This window comes from Ambystoma mexicanum, chromosome 11, assembly GCF_040938575.1.
Source record: "Ambystoma mexicanum isolate Mex_15411 chromosome 11, UKY_AmexF1_1, whole genome shotgun sequence".
NCBI lineage: Eukaryota > Metazoa > Chordata > Amphibia > Caudata > Ambystomatidae > Ambystoma > Ambystoma mexicanum.
In genome coordinates this window covers 1,063,263,950-1,063,289,289 of record NC_090934.1, presented here as the reverse complement: position 1 = coordinate 1,063,289,289, position 25,340 = coordinate 1,063,263,950, and the positions used below count along the sequence as shown (strand labels likewise).

The window sequence follows — 25,340 nt, the reverse complement described above, 5'->3', positions numbered from 1 at the left end:
CACTAGCCAGCATTTTTGCTGCAATGTAGATAGTTGTTACAAACGTAGTTATTTATGGCATTGTTAAGTGATAACTGGCTTATCTCTAAACACATGCAGTCATTACCTTACCTACACGGGAAAATCATGTGTGATGTTTTGCATTTGTACACTGTTGAATCGTGTGCTTGTCAAACTTTTATGGCTTCATAGCCGAAATAAAGTTAAATGATGATGATAATCTCCAGCATTGGAGACCCCTGCCCCCATGTCCAGACTGCTGGTATTCCTGGATACAATATTCCAGAATGCCTTAGAGTCTGAGCTTTCTGAAGCCTAAAACAAAGCTTCCCATTGGAAAAGGCAATTTCCTGTCTAATAAGGCAGACTTGTATTCCTTGCGCCTTAGCCGAATTGCATTGAGATCCACGGTTGTGCCTTTTAATGGACCAGAGAGCAATCTTTTCAATCCTTACAAGTGTCAGACAGCCATGTTTTTGGTTTGCATAAGTCTACCCTTGAGCTGTGGACTCCAATGAAGACTCCAATAAAGTTGCAAAAGGCTTAACAATAACCACTGCATTTGAATCAATATGTAGACATGTCATTAGTTCTGTCCTGCTATCCTTAATAACTTTCACTGCTAGGTCCCCATTATTCCTGCAATTCCAGCTTATCAACCTGGACTTAGACCGCACTGTAATTGCAGCTGATTGAGTGTTGGGTTTACCATTCAGACCCTCCCTTAATTACCCATTTCAGGATTAGGGCGTTGTGATCACTTTCAGGTCTTTTATGAATTCCAAAGTCCAAAATAAACCTCCTCCACATCATTGCACCAAGTATGTAATCAATGATGCTTTGAAATCTACCATTATTAAATGTGTAGTCGCTGGCCGCGGGTGAGGTAAAACTGTCGTTTACAGCTCTATAACCGGAGTCTGCCAGAATCTCCCATAAATAAAGAACACTGTCAGAAGTAAGCGAGTCACTCAGGGAAGCCGGAGGAAACTGGAGGAAAAAAAAAGCTTTCTTCTTCTTCCAGCATGAAAATATCTTCTCCTGTCGCCAATCGAGTGTTTAAATCGCCCCCACTATGATGGTGGAATTAGTACAGCACCCCACTTGTTTGCAAGTCGTACGTTCCTTTAGAATGTTGAGTAGTTCTATCGATTTCTTTCCCCGTTGTATTGTTGTACAAATTAATCAGCCCTAAACTCTGACCCGATTTGCCCTTCAGAGTCAGATGTTGGATTGTACTGTTGGAATCCTTTTACTGTCTGGCTTCCCGGGGATGGTTCACTGTAATATAGACTGAAAGTCCTCCAGATGGTCGCCCTCTCGTACTGCTATTATTGGCTGGGACAAAAAAAGAGAATAACCCTACAGATGTATTGGTTCCATCAGCCAGATCTCATAGAAAAGCAGTACCTGGTGGCTTCCAATATATGCTACCCAGTCCGTATCCAGAAACTTGGAACCCAGCCCTGCAATATTGTATATCACATTTTCACATTTGCTGGCCCCCAGTTATCTGGAATGGGGTTGACCCCAAAGCCACATGATTGTTGTAACATAATTGTACAGTTTAGTGCCAGTGCAGTGTCATTCTGTCAATATACGTTCTCCAAAGACTCCAGACAGGTGGACCTATTCCTGAAGGTTACATGGCAATTAGGTGTCCCTACAACGTTTCCACCAAGCTCATTCCGAAACATCCCCATAGAATGCCCCCACGTGGAACATGGGTAAGCCAGGCATTGTTAATGTGTGGCTCCATTTGTCTCCAGATCCACTGCCCTGGAGGATAAAAGAAGGCAAGAGGCCATGTGTTCCTTTCCAAAGGAGATCCGCAGCCTTAGTAGAGTTGTTAAAAGTAATGATAACAAAGACTCCTGTGAAGGCATCATGAAGCAAACAGACAACTTTAGTCAAGTTTGAGCCATACACTTTTATTAAACCAAAAATGAGGGGTGGAAAAAGGCTTAGCTTGCCCTATGTTAAGGTGGGATTTCCCTACCTAAATGAAACTAAGGATAGTCTATGTCAGGAGGTCCAAAGTAAAAGTCTGTCTGTGTCCAAAACCTATACTTGCCCTCACATCAATTTGTATACAATGTGTAGGGATGTTCGCATCAAAATAATAAGTGTTCAAATAACAGTTCAGTGCTTCTTCCAGCTCTTGGTTGGAAAGGATTTCCCTTCTCCTAGGTTCGAGATAGTTCATAATGCAAAAGGGCATTCTCTTCCCAAGGTATGAAATAGTCCACAATGCAAAGGGGTTCCCTTCCCCAAGTTTTCAAGTCTTTCAACTTTTCCAAAACACAATTCTTTGTAATACTTCCCAGCTCTTCTGGTTTGGTTACCTTTCACCAAGTTAATTTCCTTAATTTCAGTTCACACAAGATTTCCTTTATATTCAATCACAAGCTTCTTTGTAGGTATTTTAAGTGGCTTTTCTATAAGTGGGTGTCCTCCGTCTAGACGTAGTTGTCAGACCATACGGTCCACCCAATACAGGTCACGCAACTGACACACTTGACTTGTTTCTCCTTCATATGCCTGTTGCCACGGTTTCAACTCTACAGTGGTACTTGGTTTACTCTTGCTTCACATCCTCATGATGCTTTACCATTGATTGTTTTGCCACCATTCACGTGTTTCACTTTCACATACTATTGTGGCTCTTGCCAATGCTTGTTCTCTAAAAGTACACAGTTCCTTGATATCGTGAGATTCCACAAAACTGCTTTTATTCAGATCGGTATTAAAAAATGCTTGCTTTTATCCGGACCGGTATTCTTTCAAGTCTCATTTATAGAAACATTCATTTAAGTTCTCACAGGTCTGTCTGACATGCTCATCCCCATGTCCCCTGCACTGGCTGACTCACCAGTAGGTGCTTACGGCGTACCAATGAGGCTTCTGGGTGCCACAATATATATATATATATATCCATCTCCAGAGTGCCTCTCCGTGACACTACGCTCCCACCACTAATGCATCACTCGCAGCTCTGGCCTCACTCTGCAGCTTTGCCTGGTCACGTCAGTAATCCGGTACAGGCCTCCAGCTTCCTTCAGCCTTGCTTCCCACTGCATACACTCTCTATCGAAACCGGGGTTCTCGAGCACTCAGTCTGCCAAGCTGCCTTCCAGGAGAGGCCTGCTCTCGTCCAGCAGTCCATACATCTTCTTCCACAGCGGACTTCATTTTCACTGTTCTTGATGCTTTTAAACCTCCAGCCAGGTTGATTGGTCCAAAAAGAACTAGACCGCTCATTGCCAGCTTGGAAGTTCTGGAATGCTTGTGTGCGCCTCCTCCTCGTCCCAGTACCTAAATGGTGTGGGTGTGTGAGTCAATAAAAAGAGGATGTATTGCTCTGGTTTGTCTCTTCCTCGTCCCACTACCTAACTGGTTCGGGAATGTTTTCCTAGAAAAATAGGGAAGGGTCTTGCAATAGCCTATAAATGCTTGGGGATGTTGAACTCCTTGTGAAAGGGAAATGGGGGATATTGCGTCTTTCCCAAGGGTGCCTCGCCTCCAATCCCCAATTCTCCTCAACCCAGGTAATCCTCACTCGCATATCCACCCACAGGGTCAGGATCCGATAACGATGGCCTTTCCCTGGCCACCTGGGAGGAGGATATCTGGGGAAAAGAAGTGAGGACGCCCTTAAGATTCCTCACATACCTTTCCCCTATTTGGGCTGGATCCTGATGTTTCACAGGGGAAACCTGGAAAGGAACTTGAAATTTTCCTGATCTTGACCCTTCTGGTGTTCCACAGTGAAATAAGGTTGGAGATCCAGGAACCAGTGCATATCTCTTGGATTTGCCTCCTTCCGTTGGCTGATCGACACTAAAGGTAAATGGTCCGTGATGAGTCTGAATTTCCATGCCAACAAATAGTATTTCAGATGGACAATAACCCATTTTATGGCAAGGGCTTCTAGTTCTATAACAAGAGTTGTTTTCTCTCTCTGGAAGACTTATTATACTAATGTATAGTACTGGGTGTTCCAGGCAGTTGTGGTCTTGGGAAAGGACAGCTCCTAGTCCTGGTAGAGATGCATCCCTTTGAAGGATAAATGCCTTCGAAAAGTCGGCAACGTTTAGGATGGGGCTTTGACAGAGGGTTTCTTTTAATGTAGTGTAACATTCCTGATGACCTTCATTCCACCTGATCTTCTGGAGCTCTGCATTTTTCAACTCATCAGTGAGTCTAGCGGTTTTGCTTTGAAAATTGGAGATGAACCAACAATAATAGTCGATCAATCCTAAAAAGGCCCCGAGATCTTTTTTTGTTCTGGGTGTAGCGTTGTCTAGGACTGCTTGAACCTTCTCCTGTTGAGGCTGTACCATGCCATTCCCCACGAATGGGGAGTCTTTGGACCAATGTGAAGTGTTTCAAGCCAGCAAAACAGTCTGGCTCTGACAGTGCTGAAACAAACACTGACCTTGCAACCTGCAAGGCCTCCACATACGCAAGCCAGCTGTCATGAGTGAGGTCCTGTGAGGAACCCTGCCGCCCCATGGGCTCCATACCCTCGGCCTTGAGTCGCATGTCGGGGGCGTGGCCTGGAGCTGATGGCGGATGGACGCTGATGTGCTGAGCTCCGGCCGAGACGCTGCATCACGATCCTGTATTGGTGCGAAGCAGACACCTTCTGACACCATAAGCCGCTGTGTAGGTGTGGGAACCGACCTGCCACAAGGTGTGTCGAACCGCTGGCGGAATCGGAGCGGTGAACCGCTCATATGCCCGCCCGCACTTCCCCTGCCTCCCGCAACTGCCTAGGCCCAAGATGGCGACCGCCACGTGAAGCCGCTGCGACCCGAGAGGAGGCCGCCTCTGCTCCCATACCTCCATAGCGGCTGGCGGGGGATGAACGGAGGAGCCCGTGATCCCCCCCCCTCCGGAGGGGTCGGTGACCACTAGGCTGCTCGGGCCCCAACGGCAGGTGCCTCCGCGACGACACCCTACCGACAGGTGAGCCGGATGAGCCGCCGACAAAAAGCCAGATAGCGGCCACGAATCCGGCTGTCCCAGCCCCACCCCGAAGGAGTCTGCATCGGCGGAGGAGCCGTGGGGCCTCGGGGAGGAACCACGAGACGAGGGCGCATCGCAGCGGCAACCCCCGAGTGGCGACCCAGCAAGCCTGAGGTGAGGAGACCCGGGGGGAGCGTAACCAGAGGAAGTGCTCCCTGGTCCCCCGCCCCACCAGCAACAAACAAGGCGCCCACTAGCATGAACGATATCTGGGCCGGGAGGTGGCATTGAGGGGGTGCCCAGCGCAACACGCGCATTGCGCAACACCAGCACAACCCAGCAGGCTAACCCGGACACTGAGACCCTTTCCCCCCTCGACCTGCCTTGCCCGAATACCACACCCCGGACTGCGCCCTGACCCGCCACGGACGAGTGCCGTGAGTGCTTCCTCCCCGGCTCACGCTGAGCATTATAAACCCCAGCTTCCCTAGCTTGGTCATCCCCAGAACTGGGCCGCAGCGCTGGGGCAACACCAGAACCATTGTGGGAACCCTCTACCAAGACCAACGGTCTGTCACGCTCACCTGATTCCCACGGAGGCGCAGGTCTGGCTTCGAGTGCTGATGCTTCTTCAATGGTGAAGCGCAGGACTCTGAAGATGGACAGGAAGGGGCCCCTCTACTCTGGCTTCTCTGGCTCGCAGGAATATTCCCCTGTGCGTGAAAAGGGAGTATTACCCTACTGACGGAATAATGCTCAAGCCTCCCACTCCCTTCCAACCCTCCACGATACCCTTCCACGATTCCCGTGAAGTCTCACCTTAGGGTCTGGAAGGATGAGTTCTCCATCCTGCTTCTGATGCAGGGGCGCGTTGAAACCCAGTTACTTCACTGGATTGAGGTTTGATGGGAGTTCAAAATAAGCTTGACTTTTCAGGTAAGCGCTGTAAGAGTTCTGTAGCCAGTTCAAAAGTTCAAGCTTAATAATAATCTTCATTGTCTTTTTGCAGCAAGCGCTAATGCTTATGTCTTTTTCCCCGTAGGGGCCGGGGTTCGGAATGCCGGAGATATGGCGCCGACCCTAAGTGAAACGTGCAGTTCCAGTAATGACAGGTAAGTTCTGGATGAGCGTTCAGGTAATGTCTTTGCATTCGCTCATTCAATGTCTTTGTCTTTTTTCCCCATAGGGGCCAGGGTCCGGAATGCCAGGAAGCGGCAGGACCCGAAATGAAATGGGAATGACCCAACAGGTAAGTCTTAGAAGGAAACTGAGCTTTTCCTATTCCCTTCCTTCTCTCACCTTGTTTTCTTGTCTTTTTCTCTCTAGGCTCTGGGAAGTGGGTGCGGATCCGGATGATCGCTGCTGAAGATGGAGGCGCCCAGGAAAGGTGAGTGAAATGCAGCGCTGGAGCGATCGAAGCGAAATGCTTTTAAAATGTCTTCCCTTTCAGGATCGTCGGTGTGATGTCTCCGTGATGCAGCTTTAGCAGGTAAGGTCTTCTTTCTCTCCAATTCTCTTTTATCTCCATTTGCAGGTGACCCAGGATGCTGACAGGTGTGGCTGAAGTCCAGAAGCAGGAGCTGACACGGTGAGCGTCCAGCTGCGAGGAGCAGAACAACGCGAAGCGTGAGTTGCTGATCGGGCGTGGTTTAAATAGCTTTGGAAGAAGTTCCAAGTATGTATCCTTCCACCGATCAGGTATGTATCCTTCCCCGACCACACCCAGGCGGAAAGTAGTCCCACAGGTAAAGTAGTTCCATTCAGGCTTCAAGAGGGCCTGGATGTAGCAGCATGGTCTGCCTCAGGTAAGTGCACATTAAAACACTTGAACATATGTCTTGCTTTATGAGCCTGGCGCCTAAGGCGCCAGGACAGGGGTCCAACATGAGCCTGGCGCCTAAGGCGCCAGGACTGTGTCCAAAGGGCCCCAGCTTGGGCCCGCTGGCACCTCCCTGGGGGGAATGATGCCTGCCTCTGGGGTTGCTGGGTCGGACCTGGCTCCTTGGAGATAGGCATCATGACAGTACTCCCCCCTCAAGGCCCCTCCCAAGGTTGTTCCCTCCGGGGGTTTTGGCTTGTTCGGAAATCTCCGGTGGAACCTTTGTATTAATCGAGGTGCGTGAACATGGTTACTAGGCTCCCACGATCTCTCCTGAGGTCCATATCCCTTCCAGTCAACAAGATAGAAGAGTTTCGACCTTAACACCTTGGAGTCTAAAATGTCTTTAACTTCGAATTCCAATTCCCCTTCAATTTGAACTGGGTCTGGAGGCTTGGGCAGTCAGGTCCCTGGTTGTACTGGCTTCAAAAGTGATGCATGAAAAACTGGATGTATACGCATGTTGGACGGTAAATCCAGTTTAAAGGCCACGGGATTGATTATAGCCTTGATGGGATAAGGTCCTATGAATTTGGGATTGAAGGTTTGCGGGCCCTTGAGGGGTAAATGTTTCGTTGCTAGCCATACCTGGTCTCCAACTTGGTAAGGAGGAGTTTTACTTCGGTGCAAATCAGCGTTTTCTTTATACTTTTTCTTGGCTTGCTGTAAATGAGTTGCAGCTTCTTTGAAGGCTCGGGTTATTGTGGAATGCAGATGATTTACTGCGGGCATTACCAGGGTCAGAGGTGGATCTAGGTCAGAGGTCCGAGGATGGTGACCATACAAAGTATAAAAAGGAGTTTGTCCGGTTCCAGAATGCACTGAATTGTTGTATGCATATTCTGTGATCCAAAGGATGTCTTTCCAATTTAACTCGGATTGGTGTAACATGCACCGAAGATATTGCTCGAGAGTCTGATTGGTTCTCTCGGTTTGTCGGTCGGTCTGGGGGTGGTGGCTGGTGGATAACCGCACATCTATTTGTGCTAGTTGGCAACACTTCTTCCAAAAATGGGAGATAAATTGACTTCCACGATCCGAGACTAATATGGAAGGGAAACCATGTATGCGAACTATATTCTCCAGAAATTCCTTGGCCAAAGTGGAAGCTGAAGGCAAACCTTTTAAAGGGATAAAGTGGGCCATTTTGGAGAATAGATCCACAATTACAAGGATAGTGTTGTAACCAGCACAAGGAGGCAGGTCAGTTATAAAGTCCATTGACAAGGTGTGCCATGGTGCCGGTGGAATATCCAAGGGCTGAAGTAGGCCGGCTGGCCTTTTCTTTTGACCCTTGTTTTGGGCGCAAATTCCGCAAGACAAAACAAAAGACTTTATGTCTTTTCTCCAAGAAGGCCACCAGAAGTGGCGCTTGATTTTTTCCTCCGTTTTAGCGATACCAGGGTGTCCTTCCATTAATGATTCATGATGATGGGCAATAACAAGTTCTTGCAATTCTTTACTTGGCAGAAACAACCGCTCCTGGAAGTAGGGTAAATCATCCTTAACGGTGTAATGAGGACCCTTTTGACTCCATTCCAGTAAGGCTGAAGAGTCTAGAAGTTGTTTTACTTGCGTTTGGATGTCCTCAATAGATTGCAATGAAGTTAGGCCTAAGATTCTTTGTTCAGGTATGATTGGCAGAGGTTCTAAACACGAATTGGGTTCTTCCATGCCAATCCGGGATAAGGCGTCCGCTTTACCATTCTTGCAGCCAGGGCGATAGGTAATTACAAAATCAAATTCCGCAAAGAATAGAGCCCATCGGAGTTGTCGTGAAGATTGAGCTTTGGTCGTCTTTAAATACTGTAAATTTCTGTGGTCCGTAATTATGGTGATGGTGTGTCTTTCCCCGAGAAGGTAGTGACGCCAAGCCTTGAAAGCAGATTTAATAGCCAGTAACTCTTTGTCGGTAATTGCGTAGTTGATTTCAGGAGGAGAACATTTCCTGGACCAAAATGCCACAGGGTGTAGTTGGTTAGTTTCTGGGTCTCTTTGCGACAGGACAGCTCCCATGGCCGAACTGGATGCGTCGGTTTCCACAAAGTAAGGGAGATCTGGGTGTGGGTGCTTCAATACAGGTGCAGAGGTGAATTTGGTTTTCAGGTCCTGAAAGGCTTGTTCGGCCTCAAGAGTCCATTCAAAGCGTTTGTTTTTCTTTAGGAGAGCTGTGATGGGTTGGACTGTTCGGGAAAATTCCGGGATGAATCTTCGATAGAAATTGGCGAAGCCGAGCATGCTCTGAACTCCCTTCACCGGGCTATGAGATGGCCATTTGAGGATGGCGTCCACCTTTCGCGAGTCCATTCGGACTCCTTGAGGTGTCAGGATGAATCCGAGAAACTCAACTTCTGTGGTATGAAAAACGCATTTTTCGAGCTTTGCAAATAGTCTGTGCTGGCGCAATTTCTCAAGAACTGCCCTAACATGTTTTCTGTGATCGGATTCTGAAGAAGAGTACACCAGGATGTCGTCAATATAAACGATGACACAGACATCGATAAGTTCCCGAAGAACATCATTCATAAAGTACTGAAAGGCGGCAGGTGCATTGCACAACCCGAAGGGCATCACCTGATATTCGAAGAGCCCAAATTTGGTGCGGAATGCAGTCTTCCATTCGTCGCCTTCTTTTATACGCACCAGGTGATAAGCTCCTCGGAGATCTAATTTGTTGTACACACAAGCGTCTTTCACCTGGTCGATAAGCTCAGGGATCAGGGGCAGAGGATAACGATTCTTAATCGTTATTTGATTTAGGGCGCGATAGTCTATACATGTTCTAAGGTCGCCCTCTTTTTTCGGCACGAAGAACAGAGCTGAGGAGACAGGAGACTTGGACGGGCGAATAAACCCATTGGCTAGGTACTGATCTAAATACTGACGCAAATGCAGGTTCTCAGGTTCCGTAAGAGCATAAATCCTACTACAAGGTAGTTGAGCATTGGGTACCAGATCGATTTGGCAATCATAAGACCAATGGGGAGGTAACGTGTTAGCCTGTTCCTTCTGAAAAACGTCTTGGAATTCTTGGTATTCTGACGGTAGCTGTACAGGGGTGGAAGTTGCTGAGGCTAGACCCATAGCTGGATTTCTTGGATAACAAGTTGGTTCACAATCAGGAAAACTTATCTTCTTTGCTCGCCAGTCAATTCTGGGATTATGTGTTTCTAACCAAGGAATTACAAGAATTACTTGAAATTGTGGGGCCTTGATCACATCAAACACGATTGCTTCCCGATGTCCATCCTGACCCACCAGTGTCACTTCAACAGTGGAATGCGTTACAGGCCCTGAGGCTATTTTGGTTCCATCTACTGTAGTAATGACATATTGGGTTACTTTCGGGCGGAGAGGAAGCTTAATCCTGGAAGCCAATTCACGGTCTATGTAATTTCCAATAGCTCCACTGTCGATGTATGCTTTTATAGCATGCAACTGCTGAGGCTGTTTTGGGTCCACGAGCACCATTGGCATGACAAAATGCGAGGTCAAAGAGTTAGTTTTCAAGCTCGGCAAGCGGACCCCTACGCTTGTCGGGCTAGGTCGTTTGCCGAATCAGGTGTCAATAAATCGTTATCAGTGGCTCCAACCACCTTCTTAGGTGGTTTAACTGGACAATTTCGAAGAAAGTGACCAGAAGTCCCGCAATACAGACAAAGTTGCATTTGCCGCCTTCTCTCTCGTTCTTTCTGCGTTAATGGTCCTTTAACACCGCCGATTTGCATAGGTTCGGATACGTCGGTACTCTTGGAGTTAGCGTGGATTTTGATCGGTACTCGGGTTTCATACTTGAACCGATCTGCTTTTCTATTTTGAAGTCTGTGATCAAGTTGAACCACCAAGTCTATGTAGTCTGCGCAGACCTGGGGTAGATTTACTATCTGAGCTAGAACATCCTTAAGCTCTCCGCGCAGGCCTCGATGAAACAATGTGATCCTTTTGTTTTCTGGCCATCCAGTTTCCACAACCAGTCTATTAAAGGTGGCAACGTAGGACAGGAGATCCTGATTACCTTGTCGTAAGGATAGCAGTTCGTTGTCAAGGGCCTGTCCGAGAGTGTCGAGCAAACAATCTTTCCATGCTGGCCTGGAAGCCCTGAAAATCCTGGAGAATGGGATCATCCTGATTTACCAATGGAATAGACCAATCGGCAGCACTGCCACTGAGGTAAGATAGTATAAAGGCTACCTTGGTCTGGTCGTTAGGGAAGACCCCGGGTCTGCATAGAAAGTGTAAACGACCTTGGTTCATAAAGACGGCATATTTCTTGGGATCCCCCGCAAAACGTTCAGGTGGGGCCAAAGGCATGTGTCCAGGTAGATTGAAGTGTACCGGGTTATTCAAACCCATTGATGTGGAAGTACCTCCGGAATTAGGTAAAGGAGCGTGCCCTGCCTGTGCCTGCAATAACCTTTTGGCCAGGTCATCTGTTCTTTCCTTGGATAGGATCAGTTCTCTTTTGAGAGCGTTAAGTCTCCTGGCGGGCTGAGTGCACTTCTGCCCGTAATTCCCCCAAAAGCTCAGCCAGCTGGTCAGTCTCGGAAGTCTCCATAGTGCCCGGTTGGGAAATTGTGGGTAGGCTTCGCGTTGTGTCACGCTCACCTGATTCCCACGGAGGCGCAGGTCTGGCTTCGAGTGCTGATGCTTCTTCAATGGTGAAGCGCAGGACTCTGAAGATGGACAGGAAGGGGCCCCTCTACTCTGGCTTCTCTGGCTCGCAGAATTATTCCCCTGTGCGTGAAAAGGGAGTATTACCTACTGACGGAATAATGCTCAAGCCTCCCACTCCCTTCCAACCCTCCACGATACCCTTCCACGATTCCCGTGAAGTCTCACCTTAGGGTCTGGAAGGATGAGTTCTCCATCCTGCTTCTGATGCAGGGGCGCGTTGAAACCCAGTTACTTCACTGGATTGAGGTTTGATGGGAGTTCAAAATAAGCTTGACTATTCAGGTAAGGCGCTGTAAGAGTTCTGTTGCAAGTTCAAAAGTTCAAGCTTAATAATAATGTTCATTGTCTTTTTGCAGCAATCGCTAATGCTTATGTCTTTTTCCCCTTAGGGGCCGGGGCTCGGAATGCCGGAAGATATGGCGCCGACCCGAAGTGAAACGTGCAGTTCCAGTAATGACAGGTAAGTTCTGGATGAGCGTTCAGGTAATGTCTTTGCATTCGCTCATTCAATGTCTTTGTCTTTTTTCCCCATAGGGGCCGGGGTCCGGAATGCCAGGAAGCGGCAGGACCCGAAATGAAATGGGAATGACCCAACAGGTAAGTCTTAGAAGGAAACTGAGCTTTTCCTATTCCCTTCCTTCTCTCACCTTGTTTTCTTGTCTTTTTCTCTCTAGGCTCTGGGAAGTGGGTGCGGATCCGGATGATCGCTGCTGAAGATGGAGGCGCCCAGGAAAGGTGAGTGAAATGCAGCGCTGCAGCGATCGAAGCGAAATGCTTTTAAAATGATGTCTTCCCTTTCAGGATCGTCGGTGTGATGTCTCCGTGATGCAGCTTTAGCTGGTAAGGTCTTCTTTCTCTCCAATTCTCTCTTATCTCCCTTTGCAGGTGACCCAGGATGCTGACAGGCGTGGCTGAAGACCAGAAGCAGGAGCTGACACGGTGAGCGTCCAGCTGCGAGGAGCAGAACAACGAGAAGCGTGAGTTGCTGATCGGGCGTGGTTTAAATAGCTTTGGAAGAAGTTCCAGGTATGTATCCTTCCACCGATCAGGTATGTATCCTTTCCCCGACCACACCCAGGCGGAAAGTAGTCCCACAGGTAAAGTAGTTCCATTCAGGCTTCAAGAGGGCCTGGATGTAGCAGCATGGTCTGCCTCAGGTAAGTGCACATTAAAACACTTGAACACATGTCTTGCTTTATGAGCCTGGCGCCTAAGGCGCCAGGACAGGGGTCCAACATGAGCCTGGCGCCTAAGGCGCCAGGACTGTGTCCAAAGGGCCCCAGCTGGGGCCCGCTGGCACCTCCCTGGGGGGAATGATGCCTGCCTCTGGGGTTGCTGGGTCGGACCTGGCTCCTTGGAGGTAGGCATCATGAAACGGTCAGGGCTGGGGCGGAGACTTCAGCATGGGCTCTAGAAACAAGACTAGTCCTGCAACAATGGACACTTATGTCACGGCTAAGGACTCCACCGTTCCGTCCTCCGCCGTCCCAGATCCCCCACAAGCAAAAGAACCAGACTCCACAGCGAACCAATCTCAAGTGCTAGAAGCCATAGCGTCACCCCGCACACATATAGACTCAAAAATAGACGAGTTCCGATCTGACATCCAGCTGGTGCGCCACGATGCCAGGAAACTAACAGAGAGGGTGACCAACAATGAAACAACCATAAAGGAAACGGCAGAAGGCAATGTCGAACTGAAAGCTAAAGTTGTGGACCTTGAGAGAAAAGTCGCCATTCTTGAAGCGAGGGCCGAGGAGGCGGAGGGACGGGCCAGACGGGGCAACATCAGAATATTGGGCATCCCGGAGGGCGACGAGGGTCCTAACCTAACAGCGTACATTGAATCCCAGCTGCAACAGGAGATAGGAGCGGGAAAACTCACACAAGGATTCGCCGTGGAGAGAGCACATAGGTCCCTCCAGAAAAGGCCCCCCCCTCTGGGCTCGCATCCTCGCCCGATAATTGCGAAAGTGCTCAATTTCCAAGATCGGGAAACCATCCTACGGTACTCCAGGGAGATGGGCGCCATTGAACGCGGCAATGCCAAAATAACCATTTACCCGGATTACACCCCGAAGGTACAGAGGGAAAGGAACTCGTTTGTGCCCGTTAAGGCTAGGCTCAGGCAACTAAACTTGAAATACATGCTGCTCTATCCATCGAGGCTTAAAGTCATCTACAAGGGCCGTGCAAACTTCCTGGAGTCCCCTGCGGCCGCTAACATGTGGATGGAGGATAACAACCTCTCTGAAGGAACTGAGGCCCATCCCAAGGACAGCTGAAAATGAAACCAACACGCAGCACACAAGTAACATGAACGTAGCTTCCCTGCAACCTCAAGCAAGCAAGAAAGTAACATGCACTACTGATAGCCAACTTTGATGCGGCCCTCGCTTGGCCCTCACACCAGGCACAGGACCCGACCCCCACGTATAGATCATGTCAGGCCAGTTGCCTGACCGACCATGCTCGAGCCTGACACCCGGACGGGTTCCGACGGCCCGAGAGCACCCAAGCACCACAAGAATGATGCAGTAGCTGGACGCACCAGTTCCAGTTTAGTAGTTGTTGTTAATGTCAAGACTGCCCTCCTCATGAAGACCACTCATATGACTATAGCGGACCACTGGCCAGAGGCTGGAGCCTACCACTCCATACAGTTGCATCAGGACAAAACACCCGGTAACGCACAATCAAGTTACAAGACGGGCGAGAAGCCTTCCACACCAATAATCGAAGCTGAACGATGGCGACACGACTCAAGATAATCACGTGGAATGTTAGAGGGATGGTATCCTATCTGCGTAGGAACCGTATACATTCATACTTGAGAAGGAAGCGGGTATCCATTGCCCTCCTGCAGGAAACACACCTCACAACTGATGTCACCAACAAACTAGTGGGCTACTGGGGCGGCCAAGGCAATGGTGCCTCCTACTCGAAGTACGCAAGAGACGTATACACATGGGTTAGCCCGGACATACCATTTCGCCAGGTGGGGATGGAGGCCGACAAAGAGGGCAGGTATGTCATAGTCTGGGGCATGCTGGAGAACTTTCGATTATGCATCGTGAATTCATATTTCCCCCAACATGGCATACCTGCTCATTTCAAGCAGCTGTATGCCAGAATCACACACCACAGGGAGGCCGCTTTCCTGTGGGGGGGGAGACTTTAATTGCGTGATGAATGAGGAGCTAGACAGGACTGCAACCCCACGCACCCTCAATAACCCTGCCTCCTGTGCCCTACGCAACGCGGTGGGAGATCTACATTTAGTCGATATTTGGTGAGACCTACACCCCACCGACAGGGCTTACTCTTTCTACTCCGCACCTCACGGCCTGCACACCAGGATTGACCACTTCTTCATAGCCAGCGAACTAATCCCCCCAAGTTGAGTCGGCGTCCTATCAGGGCAGGTTGATTTCAGATCATTCCCCCCTGTCAATGCAGCTCTGCCTGAAGGGCCCTAGGCCCCCCATCCCGATGTGGCGCATGCCGACGGAAACCCCGACGGACTCCGCATTTAAGGAGACCCTAGGAGAAAAACTGGAAGAGTACATAGAAATCAACACGGGATCAGTCGAGAAATGGAGCACGCTGTGGGAAGCTATGAAGGTGGTAACAAGGGGCGTGATAATAGCTGAAGCTGGCAGGATCAGGAGGCAACTGAGAAGGGAGTTGGAGCACAAGGAAGAAGAGATTAGGCACCTAGAGGGAACTCTACCCCCGACTATTGCGAGTGAGGCCAGGCTGAAGGAGATTAGAGAGGACTCCAGGACTGCATGGGAAAGACTATCCAAGTTCGACTTCTCTGCACGGACTCTCAAGGCACACAAGGAAGCAGATAAGCCAGGCAGGATACTTGCCTGGTTATGCAGGAAGGAGAACCCGCGACAGCCCCTCAGAGAGATCAAAGATGAGGATGGTATAACGCAAAGATCACAACAAGCAATTAACGATGTCTTCTCAAACTTCTACGCCAAACTCTATGCTCACAACGAGCGAATCCCTGAAGCGTATATCAGAGATACCCTGGATGAGATCGAGCTACCCAGATTAAGCCAAGAACAACGAGATGCGCTGGGAGAAGCCATCACACTGGAGGACATATCGGAGGCGATCCGGTCCCTCTCCACAAACAAGACCCCTGGGACTGACGGCCTTATCCCGGAATTCTACAAGTCCTATGAGGGGATCCTAACCCCGATACTGCAAGGAGTGTACACGGAGGCATACGAGACCGGGACCCTGCCGAGCAGCATATGATATGATATGATATGGCATTTGTAACGATAACGATATGGCATTCGATATGGCATGAGAGAGACCCTCATAATACCAATGCTTAAACCAGGTAAACCTGCCGATGAATGCGACTCGTATCGCCCCCCTCGCGATGCTGAACTATGACGGCAAGATCCTCACAACTATACTAGCCAACAGGCTCTCGAAGGTAATAGGATCCCCGATACACGAGGACCAGAACGGCTTCGTCCCAGGACGCAACACCACTGCCAACCTAAGAAGGCTACAACACGTTATGGCACAAACAGCGGAGCGCCAGGAAGATCTAGCTGTGCTCTCACTAGATGCCATAAAGGTTTTTGATTCAATATTCTGGGAATGGCTCGTTGCTACCCTGAGGGAGTTTGGACTCGGAGAACAATTCATCCGGTGGGTAGAGGTCCTCTATAACGACCCGGTGGCAAGGGTGAAGACTGGAAGTATGGTGTCGGAGGCTTGGCCCATCCAAAGGGGAACCAGGCAAGGGTGCCCACTATCGCTGATGCTATACATCCTGGGCCTGGAACCAGTGGCAATTTATTTCAGGAGGCAGCTATTCGACTCTGGCATCAACATCGGCGGAATAGATAACATCATCTCCTTGTACGCCGACGATGTCCTTCTATATCTACGGAACCCCAGAGAGAACGCACCCACTGCGCTGGACATCCTCGACAACTTCGCCAAATACTCTGGGATAAAGTTTAGTAGACAGAAATCAAGTTCCTTTCCCCTTGCAAGACTCAGAGGGAAAGACATCGAAGATTTGCCTGAGATTGGGATTCAATGGCAGGTGGAGGCCTTTCGATACCTGGGCCTCACCATCGCGCACTCCCCACTTTCCACTCACGAGCGCAATACTGAAACTGCATTGTGCGGGGTACGCAGGTCCATCAGATTCTGGTCGAAACTTCCCCTTTCGGTGATGGGCAGAGCCGCAATATCCAAAATGATAATATTGCCACGGTTCCTCTATTACTTCACCAACATTGCATACTATATCCCCCCTCCCTTCTTCAGGAAACTGGAATCCCTGCTTCGAGACTTCCTATGGGGCCAGAAGAGACACAAACTTGCCCTGCACATCCTCACGCTTCCCCATGCTGAGGGCGGCATCCAACTGCCCGAATTCCAGAGATACTATCTGTCGGCACAACTAACACATGTCACCAAGTGGCTTTCGGATGAACCCTCGGCTGAGACTGGCCTCATGCACCGGCTGATCACGCCAATGCACCCCAAGGAGGTAATATGGAGTTCACTGGTGGGACCCCCCCGACCCACCCATGATAGTGACGCTGGGGAGACAGGTCTGGAACAAGGTTAAATCACTACTTGGCCTTCAGCACCCCTACATGCCTGAAATCCCCATTCTGGCTGATGTTTGCAAGACCCCCTTGAACTACCAATGATGAGGAGCTGGGGGACCTGCGGTCTCTACACATGGGGAGACCTGTTCGACGAGGGATCATTCAGAGACTTTGACTCGCTTCAATTAAAAGACGGGCTCTCGCCAGGCCAGTTCCTATGGTACCAGAGGGTAAGACATGTAGCCAAGGCAAAATGGAACACATGGCCCGAGGAGCCGGAGACACACCCTCTTGTACAGGAAATGTACAACCTGAGCGACGGCTGGAAGCCGACATCGAGACTATATGCCCAAATAAACGCCCGATCTAACCCCAGAAGTGCGCACCTGAAAGAGAAGTGGGAAGATGACATTGGAACCGAAACAGGGAGGGCGAATGGGCACGGGCCCTGCTGCAACCGAAGGAGGTTTCACGGAACGCCAGGTTCAGGATGATTCAGCTGAACATCCTCCACAGGACCTATATGACACCGCACAGAATATCCACCTTCAACGGCAGCATCCCCTCGACGTGCCCATGGTGCTCCTCTGAACACGCCGACATGATTCACATGTTCTGGACCTGTCCCAGATCACAGAAGCTCTGGCTAGCTGCCGAACAAACCTGCAGGAAAGCTGGACTGGAAAGGTACGAATGGACCCCCAAGGAATGCCTCCTGGGCACCTACCCGGGACTCAGTAAAACCAGGCATCTAGTCAAACTCATGGACATGGCGTGCATACTCACGAAGAGAACAATAGCAATGGCCTGGAAGTCGCCTGCAGGCCCGCGATTTGTACCCTGGATCAAGGAAATGGAGAGATGGACTGTCGAAGAAACCAGAGCCTGGGAGGAGGGGAACAGCAGAGGCGGAGAAGATGTGAGTGCCACACTAGAGTCCTGGGAGGCCCTCATGAGAGACATGATCTTCTCGACGCATTTCAAACCCCCCTGAGCAGAGCAAGTTGTTCTTATTGTTGTTTTGTTGTTATTTGCTGTTCAATTGGCGAATGTGTCACGAAATCAATATTACGAGCCATAACCTATGCCTAACTGCTTTATGTATGACCTTAAATGCCAATAAAAACATTTAAAAATAAATTGAGTCGCATGTCTGTGCTGAGTGCTGACCAACTCTTCCCAGTAGTCACTCTGTGTTAGGGCAGTGAGTACACCAGTATGGCTCATCCCCTCATTTCTCACCATCCAGCGAGAGGGGGCCACTTCAGGCCATAGAGGACGCTTGGCCTTGACCATGTTGAAAGAAAAAACCTTTGGGTTGACTGCTTTATTAATGTTAGACACTGGCTTACCAATATACCCCAACTATCCTTTGCAAATGGAGACCAATCACTGTCCGTTGTTTGGTCGCCGTAGTATGCGCGTCACCCAGCCACTTATCCAGGGGCCCATGTAGTACCTGTAGGACCGAACCATCCCCGCCCTATTGGTAATGGTGTAGAAGCCGTCAGAGGTTCTCCACACTCTGCCATCAGCAATGTGTGAAGCCAATCAGTTGGCTTCATAGTTGTCAAGTTAGGTCGGGGTGAGTCTGTTTCATGTTGGATTCTTTTATAGTTTCATCGCAGAGAGAGAGCTGTCCAGCATAGATAGTTCGACACACAAGGCAATCATGGCTTGGTCCTCCGTAGAGGCAATGATGCCTGCCCCTGTGGAATGAGGTCAACCTTTACATGCTCCCTTCCCCTCACAGTTGTATCAGTGGAGATACCCTTCAACTTATCATGATTTGGCTTAGCACTTATGGATGCCTGCCCAGTCATGTAAGCAACCAACCGCCCCATGAAACATTTTAATTCAGACTGGCCCAATGCCAAGCTGGCACACAGTTGTAGAAGTGATTTCATTGTTGCTTCAATGTCCTGCATATACCTAGTTGTTGTAGAAGAGGGGTCAGGATGACCAATCAAGGCAATAGGTGAAGGTGGCCCTCCGGCTTCGCTATCCGTGGTGCTATAATCGGAGTAAGAGGTACATTGCTCCAAGTCAGGGAAGGCAGAGAGGTTTGTGGGCATGTCGATATTTGCGGTATTGCAGAGTGGACCCAAGGAGTTCTGCTTTAAAGAAAGGCAGATGTTTAGCAAGGTCACATTATTGTCAATTGTATGCACATTTCCGGGGCTCACCACCGTCTCTGGAATCAGTCCACATTGCAATGTTTTTGCAGGCAAACATAAATAAGGGTGGATTCAGTAGCTGGAGCACAAAGAAAAAAACAGAATGCAAGCGTACCTGGGAAAGTGACAAAAGGCCCCTGGTAGGTTTCCAGCTGTAAGGTCCACTCAGTCGCAGGTCAGCTCCACTCTTTCCCCAACACCTCTCACCAACCCCAAACACAGAGTCACACACCGCGCTGCGCTCTGTGCCAGTGTGGTGCATTTGTGTTAGTGACTCCTCCTCCTGCGGAGAAAGTGAGGGAAGACTGCAGAACGCTATATGCTCCGGGATCCAAAAGGCTCCTGCCAGCACTGTTGATATTTAACAATTATAACAGACTTGGTGGGAGTGCCCCTCTGGAAAGCCTCAAGGTAATGTTTCAACTAATAAAGAACTCCCAGGCATTCAACAGCCATCTGTCAGTGATTATTGCAACAGGGATGTTTATGTGCAATATGAACCTGTGGAAGTAGTGGAAGGTCTATGGGATGATCAGGATGCAGCGTTCGGGATCCCCATATTAGAGACGGTCAAACCGGTTAGGCTGCATCCCGGTGCTTCAGAGGTAGCAAGGTTAATGTATGAGGTGGGACTGCGCTCATGTAACGGGAGGGTCTCGCCGGATATGCCGGCAGGAGACACTTATGTAGGGCATCAGGGCAGCTCACAGATCGATTGTGTTCTGATCAGCATTGCTGACTGGGACAAGGTAATAATTAATGGAGGTGGTCAAACACAGCGACAGTGACCATTATCCATTAAGCTGTGCTGTGAGTTTTGAGCAGGGGCGGGCAGTAAACCCAGTGGCCTGAGGGGTGGGAGTGCGCGCACAGTGTCAGATCAATCTAACAAGGTGGTAAAATGGTCTTCAATAGATCTGAGTGTGATCAAGCTCAGTATTTTTGCAAGTATTAGCTTTCAGATTGTGGGCATTTGCTTGGCTGGCAGTGCTTCCGGTAGCGTTGGAGAACTGTACACAATTACAATGAAGTCCCTATCCCATATTTTTGTAAAATCAGTGGGACGAATTAGAAAGTATAATCTGGGCAACGGGCTGGTTCGATGAAGATTGCCAGCAGGTTAAACATTTTTAATCCTACCTTTAAAATACTGCTCCGATTGATAAATTCCACCTAAGGAATCTACAGGCCAGATATAAGTCAAGGGTAGCATAAATAAAGTCACATCATAGTACCAGTAAATGGAACAAACTGTTATCCTGACGAATTAAAACTTGTGGGCTCCGTTTCCAGTAATATCTCCCCGACCGCTTGGTACCAACACTTTAGCATGCTCGATATAAAGAGGCATGACAAACCGCAAGAACCATCACAGCAACATGATTTTGATTTTTGTCATTTAGAACGCGTACATAACAGAATAAACCGTATGGAGGTGCAGATGTAGCAATCATTGATATAAGGCAGTATCTGACTCCAAAAGGTGAAGAAGCCTGGAGTAAAAAGGGGGCAAGCCAGTGGACCTATCTAAACAGAAAAGTCTTCAATGCTCCCGGAAATTGGGGCAGCGATTGAAGAGTCCTTATTTCCAATGGGAGTGAGTTACATAATTTCAGACCGAAAACACCACATTTTCTGTCTCCCCGTGAGCTGTATACAGAGCAGGGGATGACCAGAAGATGCCAATCCTTAGAAACTAAATGTCTTGAAGACTGATACGGTTGAATGGGCAAGACCATTAATGCACTTGAAAACAAGCCACGCCATCTTGAATCTGATCCGGTCTTCTACTGCCAACCAGTGTACCACACAGCGCGATGGCCAGACATGTGCACATCTAGCTATGCCAAAGACAGTTCTCACTGCTACGTTCTGAGCTTTTTGCAGTCTTTGCGTTTTAAGCGGGATGCCGAGCAACTGGCGGTTACAATAGTCCAAGTGTGCATTGGTTAGGGCGCCTACTACCAAAGTGTAATCCTCCCTGGGAATGTAGGGTAGCACCTGTCTAAGACGTGCACCGCCCAAACCTTTGCTCCAACTTGGGCTTCACTGCCCAGATCATCCTGCCAAATGCAGCCTAAATTCTTGACCTTAAGAGACAAATTTCAAATTTGACCCCAGCAGTGTTAGAATAGGTAATTTCTTTGCAGGTATTAGAAGATGTTTAGGTCCAAATAAAATCAACTCTGTTTTGGCTGCATTCAATTGGAGTTGGTTGCTGGACATCCAGATACTTACCCCGTCCAGGCACGGCACCAATCTACTGAATGCGGTTTATAGTGACATTTTTTAATGTAATAATTTCGAATGCCTTAATGTCGAATGAAAAATGTCGGGAAAAAAAGTATTTTTTTTATTTTTTTAATGGGGGGGTCCCCCCAACCCCCGTTTTTTTTAATTGACACTGTTTTTTACTAACTAATCGCATAAAAAACCTTATACAATTAAAAAAAGAAATATTCGAAAAAAAAAAATTGTTCCCTCATTACTGCATTCGAAATTGAGCATTCGAAATTTTAACTGGATACCACTGAATGCATCGGAGTTAGTAACTCTGATGAAGATAGGAGTGTCATCTGCGTAGGAATGAAAATTCATTCTGTGACGCCTCAAGATCTCCAAGAGAGGACGGATGTACAGATTAAACAAAAGTGGTAAAAGTGATGACCCTGTGGCACACCACAGAATAATCTGATAGCATCCGACAGGAAGCCATCCAGCCCTACTTGCTGATAACGGTTGGTCAGAAATGATCTGAACCAATGTATAGCATGTTATGTACCCTTCCAATCTCTTGTAATCGACCCAAAAGAGTAATATGGGTAACCACGTCTAAAGCCACGGACAGGTCCAGCATCACTAAAAGGGACAGCTCACCCTGATCTGCGGCCTTTAGCATGTCATCCTGTGCGGCCAGAAGGGTCGTTTTCGTTCCAAACGTAGGTCTGAAACCAGACTGGAATTTGTCCAGTAGGATTTCACTCTCTACAAAAACCTGCAACTGAGCAGTGACCACCTTTTCCAGACTTTTTGTGCGCCAAGGCAGGCCAGCTATTGGTCGATAATTCTGGAGTATCTTAGAGTCCAAAGTCGGTTTCTTTAGTAGAGGTGTGACTATTTCATGTTTTAAACAAAGGGGTACAATCCCCTGTGACAAAGATTTGTTAACAAATTTAGTCACAAAAGGGGCCAGGTCCGATGACAAACGCCTGGTCAAGTAAGCAGGAAGGGGAAATAGAGAGTCATTTTTTGACTTGAGTGTATCCAACAGATGATGGATGTCTTATTCAGCACCCTGTTGGAAATTAAAAATGGGTAGAGTATGCTGCCCTATTTGGTCGTTAGAGTCTAGTATGCATTGATGGCTGGATAGCTCACAAGAAATTACCCTTGGGGCCTGAATTTACTTTAGCAATATCCACCTTAATCCCGTCAATTTTAACCCTAAAAAAGGAGTTAAAAAGATGAGCTTGCATATGTGATGATTCGATTACTGTGGATTTGCAAACAGGGCTGCAAAAGTTAGACACAATAAACTCCCAGGGAAGATTGCTCGCTGCCTTCAATATTTTGCCTAAAAAATCTTTTTGGGCTTGAAAAATAGCCTGATTGTACTCTCTCAATGCTTTCTTGCCTCTTTTTGCATTCTCTAGTGTTCGTCTGCCGTGCCATTGTCGGTCAGTCTTACTGATTAATTTACGTAAAGGGATCAAGTTCGGTGTGAACCATGGTTTAGAGATTCTTATTTGTTTGATTTTTAAAGGGGCTATCTTGGTCCATGCAGCATCTAAGATTGCGGCCCCTGTGGCAAAGAAATCATCACTAGAGAGCTGAAGATCCATGGTATCCAGAGCCCTATTGATTTCCTCATCATTGTTTTTATCCAAATCCTTGATCTTCCGGATGTGAATAATAGGTCTGTCCTTCGTACCAGCCCTGTCCCCATTGGGTAAAGTTAGTAAAACAATTGCACAAAATGGTCAGACCAAAAATGGCAGAGTTTCCTTCAACAAAACATAGGCCCCTCTAATAATATCTACATCCAAGCAGTGCCCCTTTAGGTGAGAAGATAATATTGTGCATTGTGCAAGGGACCCTGTAACCTTCACATGTTAAATGTTGATGCATTACCAGTAACGGCCATGTAAGGCACCATTGGTATGCGTGTGAGAACTCAAATGTTATCAATTTTCACCCCTATTAATGGAAAGGGTTGTGCCTCAACGGTCAGCTGGAAATCGGAGGATCCTCATAGGTCCTTATTTATCTGTGCAGTACACATGGGTGCTTCTGTATGGCAGAGTCTCCCGAGCGCTCCATGACGTGTTTACACGCAAGGTGCAACACTTTCCATTAATAGGGTCAAAAATGGAGAAATTAGAGTTCTCACATGCATACCACTGGTGCCTTGGTTGACCGCTACTCGTAATGAAGCGACATTTAACATCACGTACTACATCACAAGAGCATGATCTATACAACAGGAAAAGTTGTGAAGAACCCAGACCACAACTCCTGGTCGTGATTGAGACTGTTGTAGTCACAGCTATCTAAATTGCAATAGGCCGAAACACAATTGTGTCGACTATGTATATTTGTGTCCGCCACATCCACCGGGCACCAAATATTTGATGTTTAATTCAATACTATTTTTTGCAAGGTTCTGTACTTTGTTAGCCATTAGACCGTTAAAAAGTGTACTAGAGGTTTTGCACGTTGTTTTATGTTTTTGTTGGGAATGTGTTGTTTTCCTGTATGTGATTTTCATTGTTTTTCTTGTATTAATACACAATATGAGATTTTTGTTTTAAACACTATCAAATTGTTTGTGTGTTCTGTTGTACAACCTGTTAGGGAGAATTCTCTGTTTAGGCTGAATTTCCTAACCTAGTGAGTCCCCCAGCAGCTTTGCTGGATTTTTGGGGTTTATTTTTTTCTCCTGCCAAGAGTGAGACTCTTTTACCCTCACTCTTGGGCATGACTGGAGTGTGTTTCTTTGAATCTAGATGCGTTTAATGGGCTATGGGGTCTTTTACTCCATAGGGCTTCATGTGTTTTTGTGATGTGTGTTACACAGCACCCTCAGTGCAGTGACACAGGGGTGTCATAGTGACCCCCCAGTATAGACTCCATACCCTGGGACTGACTACTGTCTCCCAGGGCATGTAAAGTCACCATTGACTTTACTAGTCTTAAATTCTGAACAGAACCAGTACAAACCATCATATTGTGGACGTACTGGCTGGGGCAATTCAATTGCCCTGGGGTCTGTTAGTCGAGGGGGCACGTCTCTGTCCCCCCTGATCGAGTTTTGGCTGGTGGCAGTGGATACTACTTTTTATATTCTACCGCGAATATTTTCCTATGGGATTTCCCATTGTTTTAGGCTACTACCTTTATTTAATTATTTACGGTAGCCTCGAACATACCGCGGTTTATTTAATTAATATTAATTCTCCGGTTGGTATTTTTTGCCAAAACCTGATTCTAAAATGGCGTTTGTGTTCTCTTCTGTGACTCCAACCCAAGTCGAGTCCTTTGTTCCACTTTTTGGTGGGCCTCTCCACAGAAGCCCTCCAAAGTGGTGCCACTCTGTCTGGGTTACTTAGGAGGGGTGGAGGGAAATTTAGGCACCCTGGACTGAGTTGCCGGCCGGCTCACCACTTATAATGTTTGAGTGACAGCTAGGCTGAGTGAATGGGGGTTTGCCGTATAAAAGCAGGGCTTTGGGGACTGGAACTTCAGAAGTCGCCACAGGACCTAAGAATCCGACGAGGGAGAAGCTGAGCCGACCTGCCACGACACCACCACCGGTGGAGCCCTGCTGGACTGCCTCACCACTTTTCCCAACGACAGAGGAGATCTCCCGCCGGAGAGTCTTCTTCCTTTGACTGGTGGTGCAACAACCTTCATCTTTCCTCCAAGTCGAGATCTTCTCTTCCCCTGGACGACGACGCAACTTGCACCCACTACCAGGAACAACTGCCACCGCTGGAGGATCCTTCCCACTTAAGGTACCGTGTCCCGCCTGGCTTC

General features: G+C 48.2%; 1 protein-coding gene across 2 annotated transcripts in view; it reads right to left on the bottom strand.

Moving 5' to 3' along the window:
• The window catches only part of POLG (DNA polymerase gamma, catalytic subunit), a 1,004,779-nt gene that overhangs the window by 460,844 nt on the left and 518,595 nt on the right, over positions 1-25,340 (bottom strand). The gene's annotated exons all lie outside the window — the stretch shown is intronic.